We start from the raw sequence: 12,956 nt of genomic DNA, 5'->3' as shown, positions 1-12,956 counted from the left end.
TTTTTTAGTCTATAAGGTGCCACAGGACTCTGTCGCTTTTTACATCTCCTTCCAGTATCACAGAGGCTGAAATGACACTTTTTCCTGCCCCTGTTCCTCTTCTTTTAAATGTAATATGAAAAGTTCCCATGATAACTGCTCTTCAGCACAACCCAGAGCAACGTGAGAACAACTGGCAATGATACAATCTGCATCATTGGTGACTCTAACAATAACTCTGCAATTGGAGGAATGGTATAACTGTGATGCTCCCTTGTTTCTTATGGGAAGGACACACTTGAATTACTCATGGGACAATGGAGTTGATAGAAAGGACAAATGGGTCCACCTCAAAGAGGTCAAACAGCAAAATGCAAAAAATGGGCCACTCATCTGGCCAAGCTGAGGGATATCGGTGCTTCATGCAGTTCAAACAGCTTTTAAAAGTTACTCTGTGGGAATCAGGAAAAGTATGAAAGTATCGATAGCCCTAGAGGGTTTATGGTGTTGATCCCCTTGTAGATTCTCTGATGGCTCACATGGGCTCAGTGGCAAGACAAGGTTTTCCCACACTCCCTGCTTCCATGGGGGGGAGGGAGTTCTCATACCTGTGTGGATTCTCTGATGGCTGATAAGCTGCTGGCTGAAATGCAGGTTTTCCCACACTCAGTGCATTTATAGGGCCTCTCCCCCGGTGTGGATTCTCTGATGTTTAGAAAGGGCTGAGCTCTGAGTGAAGCTTTTCCCGCACTCACGGCATTAATAGGGCCTCTTACCTGTGTGGATTCTGAGATGGGTAAGAAGGTGCGAGCTGTGATTGAAGGTTTTCCCACATTCACGGCATACATAGGGCCTCTCTCCTGTGTGGATTCTCTGATGCCCATTAAGGTGAGAGCTGTGAGTGAAGCTTTTCCCACACTCACTGCATTCATAGGGCCTCTCGTCTGTGTGGATTCTCTGATGAGTAATAAGGTTTGAGCTGCGATTGAAGGTTTTCCCACACTCACGGCATTCATAGGGCCTCTCCCCTGTGTGGATTCTCTGATGAACAGAAAGGGTTGATCTTTGGGTGAAGGTTTTCCCACACTCATTGCATTCGTAGGGCCTGTCCCCTGTGTGGATTCTCTGATGCTGAGAAAGGCCTGATCTGTAAATGAAGGTTTTCCCACACTCACAGCATTCATAGGGGCTCTCGTCTGTGTGGATTCTCTGATGCTGAATAAGGGCTGAGCTGCTAGAGAAGCTTTTCCCACACTCACTGCATTCATAGGGCCTCTCGTCTGTGTGGATTCTCTGATGCTGAATAAGGGCTGAGCTGCTAGAGAAGCTTTTCCCGCACTCACGGCATTCATAGGGCCTCTCCCCTGTGTGGATTCTCTGATGAACAGAAAGGGTTGATATTCGAGTGAAGGTTTTCCCACACTCACGGCATTCGTAGGGCCTGTCCCCTGTGTGGATTCTCTGATGTTTAGAAAGGTCTGATCTGCGATTGAAGGTTTTCCCACACTCACAGCATTCATAGGGCCTTTCCCCTGTGTGGATTCTCTGATGATTAAGAAGGGCTGAGTAGTCACATAAGTTTTTTCCACACTCTGTGCATGTATTTTTTCTCTTTCCAATGATGATTTCCTGCTTTGTTGTGGTTTCCTTGAGGTCCTTCTGAGTTCCCTGAGAGGAAATACGTTTACCCATTTTCACCCCCGGCTGGTTTCCTTGTTCTCTTTCTGGTCTGTGCTGAATCTCACAGGACTTTTCCTCCTCATGACTCCTGGACACATTGCTTTTTGATCTTTGCAATAATGCTCTGTGCTTATCCACTTGCTGAACATTTTTCTGCTGAGAATTCTGCTCCTCTTTCTCACATGCCATTGCATCACCTGCGGTGAAACAGACAGAAACATCAAACAGGGATGAAAAGTGAAAAGCCAAAACAAACTAAGTGCTGGAGGGAGGTCAAATAAAAATCACAAACTGAACTCGCCCATACTCTTCCCAAAACAGGAGAGAGGAGGGGATCAATTTGGCTTTCAAATCCCATCCAAATTCTCAGGGGGAAGGGAGGAAGCTACTGCCTGGTGTCTGCTAGAATCTACGGGAAGCCATGAGCTATAGTTACTCTGAGGATATGACCCCTGCTGGCAACAATAATGAACTGAGAGACCTCTCAAGGGCTTGGTAGGGCATCCCAGATGTTTCCTTCAGGTACTTTCACACTCAGAGTTGGTTTAATGTTTCCTCACCTCTGCAGGGAGATCTCAGGGTCTGTTTTCCCTCTGAACCCTGCAGGTCTGAGACCCATGGCTCTTCCCCTCATTCCAGCTGGGAGATCACATCAGGTTTGGAAAATGGAAACCCTGCTCAGATGAAAGAAAACAAAGAAATTCTGTTGATTTCATAAAACTTTCTCATAAAAAAACATTCTATTAATTTAACTTTAATACTTAGTGTGACCCGGTGTGCCTGGGCTAGTCCTCACTGAAAATGCCAAGACCAGGGCAGGCTGAAAAAGGGAGAGCAGAGGCTCCCCAAACTGGTGGTTATCACGGAAGTTAAACTCACCAACCAGTCACCAACTGTGCTTCTGATCCCCCACACTGGTTATCGAGAAACTGAAAAAAGAAATCACACAGCCCCCTTTATTGCATTCCAGTTCTTTGTCTCCCAGTCAGCACCTAGGTCCAGCACAGTGAGAGGTTATTTAAAAACTCTGCTCACATAAACAAAGTGTTCTTCTGACCCCAGAGTCAGCCACATTACCAGGTCAGTACAGGTTTGGATCTTACTCAAAATACTACGATGCCAGCCAATCATTGGCATCTAAACTAAAGGTTTATAAGCAAGAAAGCATCTAAACTAAAGGTTTAGTATAAAAGAAAAAGAAATAGGGAGTTGTTACATGGGAAAGCAGTCAGACACATTCAGAAATCTATACATCTGGTTCTTAGCAGTATTGGTGAGTTTCTGGCTTGAAAGGCTCTCTGGTACACATCCACATTATTCAGTCCTTTGTTCAAGCCTTCAGTTTGTAGAGAAGTTGCTCCAGAGGTAGGAAGAGGGATTGAAGACAAAATGGAGATGATGCAGCTGCCCTTTATATTCCTTTTGCCAAGTGGCTTCTAATTCCTGGGTCCCAAACACAAGCTTCACAGCACATGGCATGGAAAAGCCTTGGAGGTCTCAGTACACAGTGTGATACAGCGTGGCCAGAGGGCAGCAGGAGAGGGTTAGAAGGGAGCCTTATTCCCTGTAGAGGGAAGAAAGTTTGCTATAGATTAACTAGAGCACCTGAAGCCAATTAGAGCCCCAGCAGCCAGTCAGGTGATAAAAACCCCCTGCTTCAGTCAGACAGTGTGGGAGTTGGAGCAGGAAGGTTTGTTTGGAGCAGGGAGCAGTTTGAAGGAGTTGGAGCAGAGAGCAGTTTTGAAGAGAGACAAAAGGAAAGTTTGGAGGAGTGCTGCGGTGGGCTGAGAAATCCAAAAACCCTAGGTAAGGGGCACCTGGCTTGTGTAGAAGGAGGGCAAGAAGCCCCTCCACAAGCTGAAGGGCAGGAGAGGGAAGTAGCCCAGGGGAAGGAACCGCCAGTTCAAGTGGTTCACCACTAACCTCAGGGCCCCTGGGTTGGGACCTAGAGAAGAGGGCGGGCCCAGGTCCCTCCCTCTCCACTCCCCTCCTCAAGGACACTAGTGGGGTATTTAAAATACTGATTCAGAGGCAAGCAATGGCGCCCTGAACCTTCCCCAAGAAGAGAGAGAGCGTGAGACCCAGCATAACAGTACCGGCAATTTGCCACAGTATTTATAATATAATAATAATAATATAAAGGGTCTCTCAATTCCATACAGTGTCACTTAATAAACCAGTCAATTCCCAGGACCGGTTCCTCAGCTGTTTGAAGATGCCGAACACCTTGCTTGTGAGGGACTAGAATACCCACATATATGTTGGGAACACACAGACACTGTGCTAGTCTGTTCCCCTATGTTCACTATTCTAGAAAATTATGATCAATTTTGTTCATAGTATGTGTCAGGGCTGAATCCCCACTCTGTCACTCTGAGTGCAGAAAGTGGGGGCCCGACAGGATTCTACAAATTAATTTGTGCCACTCTAGGCTTGTATTAAAGTTGCAAAGTTACAGCTTTTCTCTGACCTTGGCTTGGTAAATGCTGCCACCACCCAAAGACAAAAAAACCCCAAACCCTTGGACCCAGGAAGGAGCACTTGAGAATTCTTCCCTCTGGGGCACCCTCAAGCCCTTTCACCTCCCCTCCGGGAAAGAGCTGAGAAAGAAAACAAAGGAAATTAGCTGTGGCTATCAGCTAATCAAACAACACACACAAACCTCTTAGGACACCAAAAATCCAATCCTGTTCTTAAAAGAGGTAAATTTTTGTAAAATTGAAAAGGAAAACAATACATCTGGAACTTAGGCTTTTGCTAGATCTTAAAAGAAAATTTTTGTAAGCACCCAAAACAGATTTCTTGAGGGTTCAGCTTAAAGCTTACAAGCAAACAAAAGCATCTGGGATAGCATAGAGGAGATCCAAAAGCCAAAATAAAAAATAAACCTGATTGTGTCTGTCTAAACATTCCCTGGCCAAATCATTTCTTCTAGGTATGGAAGATGAATTTTCATACCTGCTTCAAGCCATACACAGCATTGCTACTCCGTGTCGCCTTCTCCGGAGAACAACAGACAAAGGGAAAGTTACTTTCCCATTTAACAAAGTTCTAGCCTTTCCATTGGCTCTTTTGGTCAGGTCCCCAATACTTTTTTTTTTAAACCCTGTTGGCTTGTTAACCCTTTAGAGGTAAACCAAGCAGAGAACTCGCACCAAGAGGGATTTTACAGCCAACTGGCTGGCTGGGTGTTTATAAAAGGGAGATCCCTCCCCTCCCCTGCATTTATCACTGTAGGGCTTGTGAGGTACCATTTGAAAAGACATAATCTACTGAATAGCCTCCTGTTACAATACAAGCAGCAAATAATCCTGTGGCACCTTATAGACTAACAGACAATTAGCAGCATGAGCTTTCGTGGGTGAATACCCACTTCTTCGGATGCAAGTAGTGGAAATTTCCAGGGGCAGGTATATATATGCAAGCAAGAAGCAAGCTAGAGATAACGAGGTTAGTTCAATCAGGGAGGATGAGGCCCTGTTCTAGCAGTTGAGGTGTGAAAATCAAGGGAGGAGAAACTGGTTCTGTAGTTGGCAAGCCATTCACAGTCTTTGTTTAATCCTGAGCTGATGGTGTCAAATTTGCAGATGAACTGAAGCTCAGCAGTTTCTCTTTGAAGTCTGGTCCTGAAGTTTTTTTGCTGCAGGATGGCCACCTTAAGATCTGCTATTGTGTGTCCAGGGAGGTTGAATGTTTAAAAGGGAACTGGATAAATTCATGGTGGCTAAGTCCATAAATGGCTATTAGTCAGGATGGGTAAAGAATGGTGTCCCTAGCCTCTGTTCGTCAGAGGATGGAGATGGATGGCAGGAGAGAGATCACTTCATCATTGCCTGTTAGGTTCACTCCCTCTGGGGCACCTGGCATTGGCCACTGTCAGTAGAGAGAGATACTGGGCTAGATGGACCTTTGGTCTGACCCGGTATGGCCGTTCTTATGACCTGCTCTGTCCTTCCGATATATTTTGTACCCTGGAATGATTGTGTCCCATTGATTGTCCTCACTCCACCAGGTTTCTGTGATGCCTATTATGTCAATATCCTCCTTTAACACGAGGCACTCTAATTCACCCATCTTATTATTTAGACTTCTAGCATTTGTGTACAAGCACTTGAAAAACTTGTCACTGTTTATTTGTCTGCCCTTTTCTGATGAGTCAAATTCTTGTGTGTGTGAATGCTTCTCGTCTGATCTGGCCCCTACTTTATCCTCTTCCAGCCTCTCTGCCTGACTAGAACTAGAAAATCTCTATCACTAGTCTCTCCTCTAAGACAAGTCTCTGTCCGATCCACAAGCTCCTCTGCAGCCATTGGCTTTCCCCCATCTCTTAGTTTAAAAACTGCTCTGCAACCTTTTTAATGTTAAGTGCCAGCAGTCTGGTTCCACTTTGGTTTAGGTGGAGCCCATCCCCAAAGTTTCCCCAGTTCCTAATCAATCTAAACGCCTCCTCTCTAGACCATCATCTCATCCACCCATTGAGACTCTGAAGCTCTGCCTGCCTACCTGGCCCTGTGCGTGGAACTGGAAGCATTTCTGAGAATGCCACCATAGAGGTCCCAGATTTCAGTCTCTTTCCTCGCAGACTAAATTTGGCCTCCAGGATGTCTCACCTACTGTTCCTTATGTCACTGGTGCCTACATGTACCACGACCACCGGCTCCTCCCCAGCACTACACATAAATCTATCTAGATGCCTTGAGAAATCAGCAACCTTTGCACCAGGCAGACAAGTCACCATACGGTTCTCCGGGTCGTCACAAACCCAGCTATCCTTGTTTCTAATGATCAAATCTCCCATTACTAACATCTGCCTTTTCTTAATGCCTGGGGTTCCCTCCCCGGAGAGGTAACCTCAGTGCAAGAGGTTACCCCAACACCATCTGGGAGGAGGGTCCCAACTATGGGAAGGTTTCCCTCTGCTCCCATTGACAGCTCTCCTTCCCTGGGCCTTTCATCCTCCTCAACAGCGCAGTGGCTGTCTGACCGGAGGTGGGAGAAATCTACAAGTGTCCCGGAAGGCCTCATCAACATACTTCTCTGCCTCCCTTAGCGTCTCCAGTTCCACCACCCTGGCCTCCAAAGCCTCCACGCGGTCTCTGAGGGCCAGGAGCTCCTTGCACCGAATGCACACGTAAGCCCCCGCCCACAGGGCAGGTAATCATACATGCTACATTGAGAGCAACAAACAGGATAGCCCCCACTCTGCTGCTGGGCTTCTGCCTGCATTCTCTCTTACAGCCACCTAGGTTAACAACAGGGGTTTTGTTTCAATCAAGAAGTTTGTATTATAGCTTAAATGTTTTAAAGAATGGCAAGAGTACCTCGCCCCCTTCCCACTCCCCTTCCAAACTCCCTCACGAAACTCCCCATTAGCAGCCCTGTTTGAAAAGCTCCCTGGTCACTTGCTCACTGCTTTCCAAAGCACTCCCCCTATCACATACCCCCCTGCCCCCAGCCCCTGCTTAAGCCACTCAGGGTAGGGGGCTGAGAGCACCCCCAGTACCCCAGCCCACCCTCCCAGCCCCCAGACCTGACTCCTGCATCCCCTCCCCATAACGAGCCCTCACACCCCCTGCTCTGACTCCTGCACCCCCCCCACATCCTCAACCGCACCCTGAGCACCAAATGGGAGCTTCTGCACACCCCCCTCTACATTGCCACCTGCACCCCTCACACCAAATGGGAGCTGCCCCAGGTAAGCACTTCACACCCCAACCTCCTGCCCCAACCCTGAGCCCCCTCCTGCATCCTAAAATCTGGCCAGATCCTGCACCCCAATCTCCAGCTGCTCCTGCACCCTAACTCCCTCCCAGACCCTGCACCCCCAGCCCTGACCTCTGCACTCCCTCACACCCCCAGCCCTTACTCCTTCACCCCTCTCAAACACACCCCAGTTCCCTGCCCTCCCTGATTCCTGCAACCACCCATAACCCCTTCCCTCCCCCACCCCCCTGCCCATCACACCCCCCCAGCCCTGAATCCTGCCCCCCCACATCCCCACCTGCATTGCTCGCATGAAACAGTAGCTGCTCCAGGTAAGTGCTCCACACCCCAACCCCCTGCCCCCTCCCACACCCTAACTCCTGGCCAGACCCTGCACTCCAACATTTTTAATTGTTAATAAAGGGCTCTTATCCAAAGCGCTTTACAATAGTTAGCTAACGGCACAAACAATATATGGAAAGATCATTAAGTGGTGCACCAAGACTCAGCAATTTTCAAGTGGTCTGTGGAAAAATCGGTTAGACGACAAAAACAATCAAGGTACCTCACTTTATTTTCATTTACTTCCTATTACTTATAGGGTGAGGAGGAGGAAGGAAAAAAAGAATGAAAAATGGGGGTGGGAGGGAAATGAGAGAATGTTCTTTTTCTTGCCTATGTCCCAAGGAGGGACCCCTAAAATGGAGCTGAGCACAGGGCCCCACTAACGCTAAATCCGCCACTGAGCTTCCTTCTCTGGATACCCCCAGCCAGCATTCAAGGACGCACGGAGTGTCTGTGTGATAAGTAACCTGGATCAGCAGCTGACTCCAGCTGCCTGCTCGTTACACCCCAAGCATTATTGTGGCCTGGGTGGAGAAGGCTCAGAGTTTGAGAGGTCAGGGGTAGGAAGCTTCTGCTGATTATGCTGCACCTAACCCTCAGTTTTTCTTGAGCAAACAGGAGATATTTGACACTGTGCGATACGGCTCCTGTGCTCTCTTCCCAAACTGTTCTGCAGCAGGGGAAGGTCTCTGGTAGCTTGTGTGTTACTGGCATATTGGGGTGATGCTGAAACAGGGCAGAGTAGAGGTGGCATTGAGGGGTGGCATGAACCATCTCTCTTCTTTTCCCCTTCCAAGAACCAAGGGGACAGGAACCCTTACCCAGCGAGGTCACATTCTCATAGTTCTCCTGCATGACATCCCTGTAGAGGGCTCTCTGAGCAGGGTCCAGCAGAGCCCCCTCTCCCCTGGTGAAGTACACAGCCACCTCCTCGAAGGTCACCGGCCCCTGAAAGAGCAAGAGTCCAACACTCAGTATCTGCTGCTCCACTCACAGCCCCCCTATACATGGAGGACAGGAGCCAAACAGAATCTTTTGGTGCATTGCAGACAGAGTCCCACCCCCACCCTGCTCAGAGCATCCAGGAAACACCAGTGGGAGGGGATGAAGCGAGAGCCCCTCCTCTCTCCCAGCAGAGCCATCACGCACCTACTAGCCACAGACGGGTTCAGGAGATGGAGCCCCTAGCAGGGTCCAGGGACAGCTCCCTGGTAGGAAGCTCAACAACCTCCCCATTCTGAAGAGCTGGATGGGAAGGGAGGGGAATCTCCCCTAAGCCTCACTGGTGGGTGCCCCCTTCATATCTCAAGCAGCCGCTGGTTAGTCAGGTCGGGCTCCAGCACTATGAGTCTGGTCAGTTTTCCCAGCCCCATGTAGCTGGATTATTTTCTGTTCCACAAACTAGAGCATTTCCACTGCCGAACCTCCTGGGTCTCTTCCTAGAATCTAGGCCACATATTAAATAACTCCCAGCAGGGTTAGCACACCCCTGTCCTCCTCCCTTTCTCCACCCTGTGCATTTCCTGCAAACCAGACTGCAACCTCCAAACCAGCCTGTGCAAACCTTCCCATCTCCCACGTATTTGCTGTCCCTCTCCCGCCCTGGAGGAACCCACCAGCAACCCCCTGATAATACCTACCTGAACTGGCTCCTCTGCAGCCATTTCTCTCCCCTGTCCAACGAGAGGACGGGATGAACTGGAGCGAAACATGGACGTTTATTCTGCAGCCTGGCAGGGCGAGAAGGGCAATTGTGAAGGTTTCAGAACAGGCTTTAATTCATTTCACACCATGATTCCCCCAGACCCTTTCCCTGCAGACAGGCACCCTAGAGTCTGCCATGCTGAGAAAGGCTTGATCTCTTTATACAGTGTAGACCTGGCCTCTCCTGCCAGGCTAAGCCCACAGAGACATTTTTGACCTCCCATCTCCCTCCCCTCACCCCCTAACAAAGTCTCTGAACACAAGGCTAGAAAAAAGCAGAACCAAAGGATTCACTGTGGGGGATCCCCTCAGACACTGACCCCACAGCAGCCACACCCCAGCAGGAGGGATATGGAGTCAGGAACTGGATTTTCCTCTGTCTGATTCTCATCTTTTCCACAGGAAAGTGACTCTACCCAGGGTGCAGCAATACATCTGTCTGGGCAGATTAGAGATCTGGAAATCTCTCTCCAAACTCTTCTCCCCCACAGCCCCTTTCAGTCTCTCTTTCTCCTTCTATCTCCTTGTCCCCTCTCCCTGCCCGTCTGGTAGGAAAGGCCCATTCCTGGGTAGTTTGCTCCCCCATGGCTGGATTTGCTCCTGCAATTGTTAATTGGATGAGAAATGAGGGGGAGGGTCTGTTTGTGTGGAGTCATTTTAAGGCCAGACCCCAGCATTTTCCCTTCGTTTCTTTCAGTTACCTGGAGACTCTGGCTCAGAATTTAGTATTAACAGGGCCCAGGGCTGCCCTAGGGGGCTAGGACCAGCTGGAGAAAGTCATCCCCTGGGCCGGGCAGAGAAGCAGCTTTAATTCAGGTCACATCCCAGCACAGAACCCCGCTGCGGGAGCAGCAGCTGCTAAGCCTGGTCTCCCAGATCACAATGGAGGCTGCAGTGTCTGACCCAGGAAGCTGAACCCCAGTATCCTGAGCAGAGAGGGACAGAGCGTTTGAGCAGCTTCCCTCCTTTAGCTCTCTAAGGAGAGCAGCTAATGAGAGCCCCTCCTCACAGGGAGAATTGCTGATCTCATTAGCCCCACTGTCCATCTGGAGTGACTCCTTGTCCTTCCATACAGTGACTCTGGATTAACATTGGTCTCAATGAAACCAGATTTCAGAAAGAATGAGTCCAGAACGCTGTGGAAGAGACCATTGTGCGGCAGTGCTGACCCCTTCCCACCTCCCTCATACCCCAGATGGAGAACAAGGACTGGGGGGCACAAATTTTCCAAATGGAACTGAAAGTTCCTGCAGTTTTCAAAAGAGGAGAAAAGCAAAATCTGTGATTTCACACGAACAGTGACTGATAAGTGGACAGAAAGTTATCACAGTGACAGGGCATGTGACTGGGGAATGCCAGGCAGTGCTTGGAGCCAGGACTCTGACACAAGTTGATCAGAGAGAAGGATCATGGTTAGTAGCAGCCCCCAGACACTCCCCAGTACCCAGAGCCCAGACCCCACAGCCAGGGGCAACAGACTCCCCTAGCCAGGGTCCCACCAGATATTCCCTGAGACGCAGCTCCCAGAATCCTTGGACAGGGACCCCAGATACCCCTCAAAGCCCCACCAGCCAGGGAATCCCCACCAGACCATGATTGCCAGGTTGGGAATCCCAAAGGGTTCCCCCCACCAAGAGCCCCCAGCAGCCAGGGACACCCCGCCAGGAACTCAGTCCCTCACTGCCTGCCTAGGACACCTTCCTGATTTCCAGCAGGATCTGCCATGTCGTTTGTCTGGGACCCCCTCCTCTGCCCCGATGCTTTTCAGTGGGACCCTTCACTTTGCTTGCCTGGCATTCCCTGAGCTAGTGCCAGAGCTCCGCTCCCTCCCCCCCACCCCTGTGCACTGGGCATGGCAATGATCCCAGGAGTCTGCGGGGGAAGCCCAGACAGAGCCCCTGGCACAGCACCAGGCTCCCTCTAACCCCCTGCCCCACCCTCAAGAGATGCCCAACCCCGCTGTTCTGCAGCCAACGGCCCCCAGTGATATCCACCTCCAGGACCCACAGCCTCAGGGCTGGGCACATCACAACCAACCCCTCCAAACCTCCAGAACCCACCAATTTGATTAGGATCCCACCTGTCCAGTCACCTAAACAACTCCCACTACCACAACACCCCTTCAGCTCCAGCTGAAATCTCCCCACACAGACACCCCTTCCCCCAGTGCAACACTGTTACCGCACAGTGCCTGAGAAGTGGATAGAAAGTGACCACCGCCCCCTACTGGCCAGTCACACAGGCAGAGGGAGCCCTGGGGGATGTCTCTTGAACAGGAGGATGGAAGGCCTGGAGGGACAAAATAGGTAAGAAATGTTCATGCCTGTCACTAGCAAATAATGGCCACCATGGATCCACCCCAGAGGTGGCTACATCTTAGCACTGTGGGAATCAACCTCTCACAGAGGCCATTTGCCATGGGGTTTGGGATACTTCTGGACCCACACTGCACTCAGAGTGACCTCCTCATCCCGTGCCAGCTGGAGAAAAGAAAAGGGTCCAGCCAACTCTCCTGTTACCAGCTGGGGACCACTGATCCCGAAAGAGGGGGAGGCCTCGAGCTTTGATGGGTATTAAATATCTGGCTGGTCTCTTTCTTGGGCAAACATTTTAACAGAGGTAAAGGGGGGAAAGAAATGGTTCTCACAGGAGACAGGAAAGATCAACACTGGGAAATTTAACCCCCTGCAACCTCCAGGATGGAGAATGATTCAGGGCAACAGGTTTCCTCTAAGAAAAGAGAAGTTGCTGGGATTGAGAAACATGGGGAACAGCCCCAAACATGAAAGGATTTTTAATTGATATTTGATAATAACGTAGAACTGAAAGAGAAAGGGGGGAAATCTGGGAGATTTTGGCTCTATTTTTGCAAATAATAGAGAGGAAAGTGGAAAATCAAAGGGATTTTATATCAGTTTATATCTGATGTGCAGTAAAATGTCAGTGTTTCACATCAGTATTTGTTAAATGAATAGAGAGGAAATGGGCAACATTTGCAAACATTTTATATCTATGTTCAAGAAGCTGAGAAAAGGTGTAAATCTGAGATTTTCTTGGCATTTTATAATTAGAGACGGGGGAAATCTCAGGGCATATTCAATTAGAAACAAACAACTAGAGAGAAGTGGGGCAAATGTTTAGGATATTTTATATCAACCTTTGAGATTTGCAGAAAAAACGTGTCACAAACTATGCAACTGGAGGTGGAGAATCAGACTCCTGGAGAGACCAGGGGGAAATGGGGGAGACGGGAGAGCGGCTCATGGGAGGGGAAAGGGGCGAATCTCCCCGGATTTTATAGCCCAGGTGAGACACTGAGCGAGAAAAGGGGCAGAACTGGAGAGAATTTGTATCGGGGCGAGAGGCAAGTGGCACCAACAGGGACAGGATCCAATTAACCCCCCTCCCCCATTCGCCCGCCCGCCACTCCCCCCCCCCGGGAATTTCCTGGCTGCCCAGAGACAGTTCAACACCCCCCCCGCAACTCCGGCTTCTCTCCCCGCCCGCCCGACACCCTCCTCCCCCCAGGGACCCCCCCGCCGGGT

At 49.7% G+C, this 12,956-nt stretch overlaps 1 pseudogene; it reads right to left on the bottom strand.

Moving 5' to 3' along the window:
* Positions 1 to 678: 678 nt before the first annotated feature.
* Positions 679 to 12,956, bottom strand: part of LOC123352278 — an 83,119-nt pseudogene continuing 70,841 nt past the window's right edge.

This window comes from Mauremys mutica, chromosome 18 (genome assembly GCF_020497125.1).
Source record: "Mauremys mutica isolate MM-2020 ecotype Southern chromosome 18, ASM2049712v1, whole genome shotgun sequence".
Taxonomy (NCBI): Eukaryota; Metazoa; Chordata; order Testudines; family Geoemydidae; genus Mauremys; species Mauremys mutica.
Note: the sequence above shows the minus strand (reverse complement) of the source record. Positions and strands in the feature narration are given on the sequence as shown.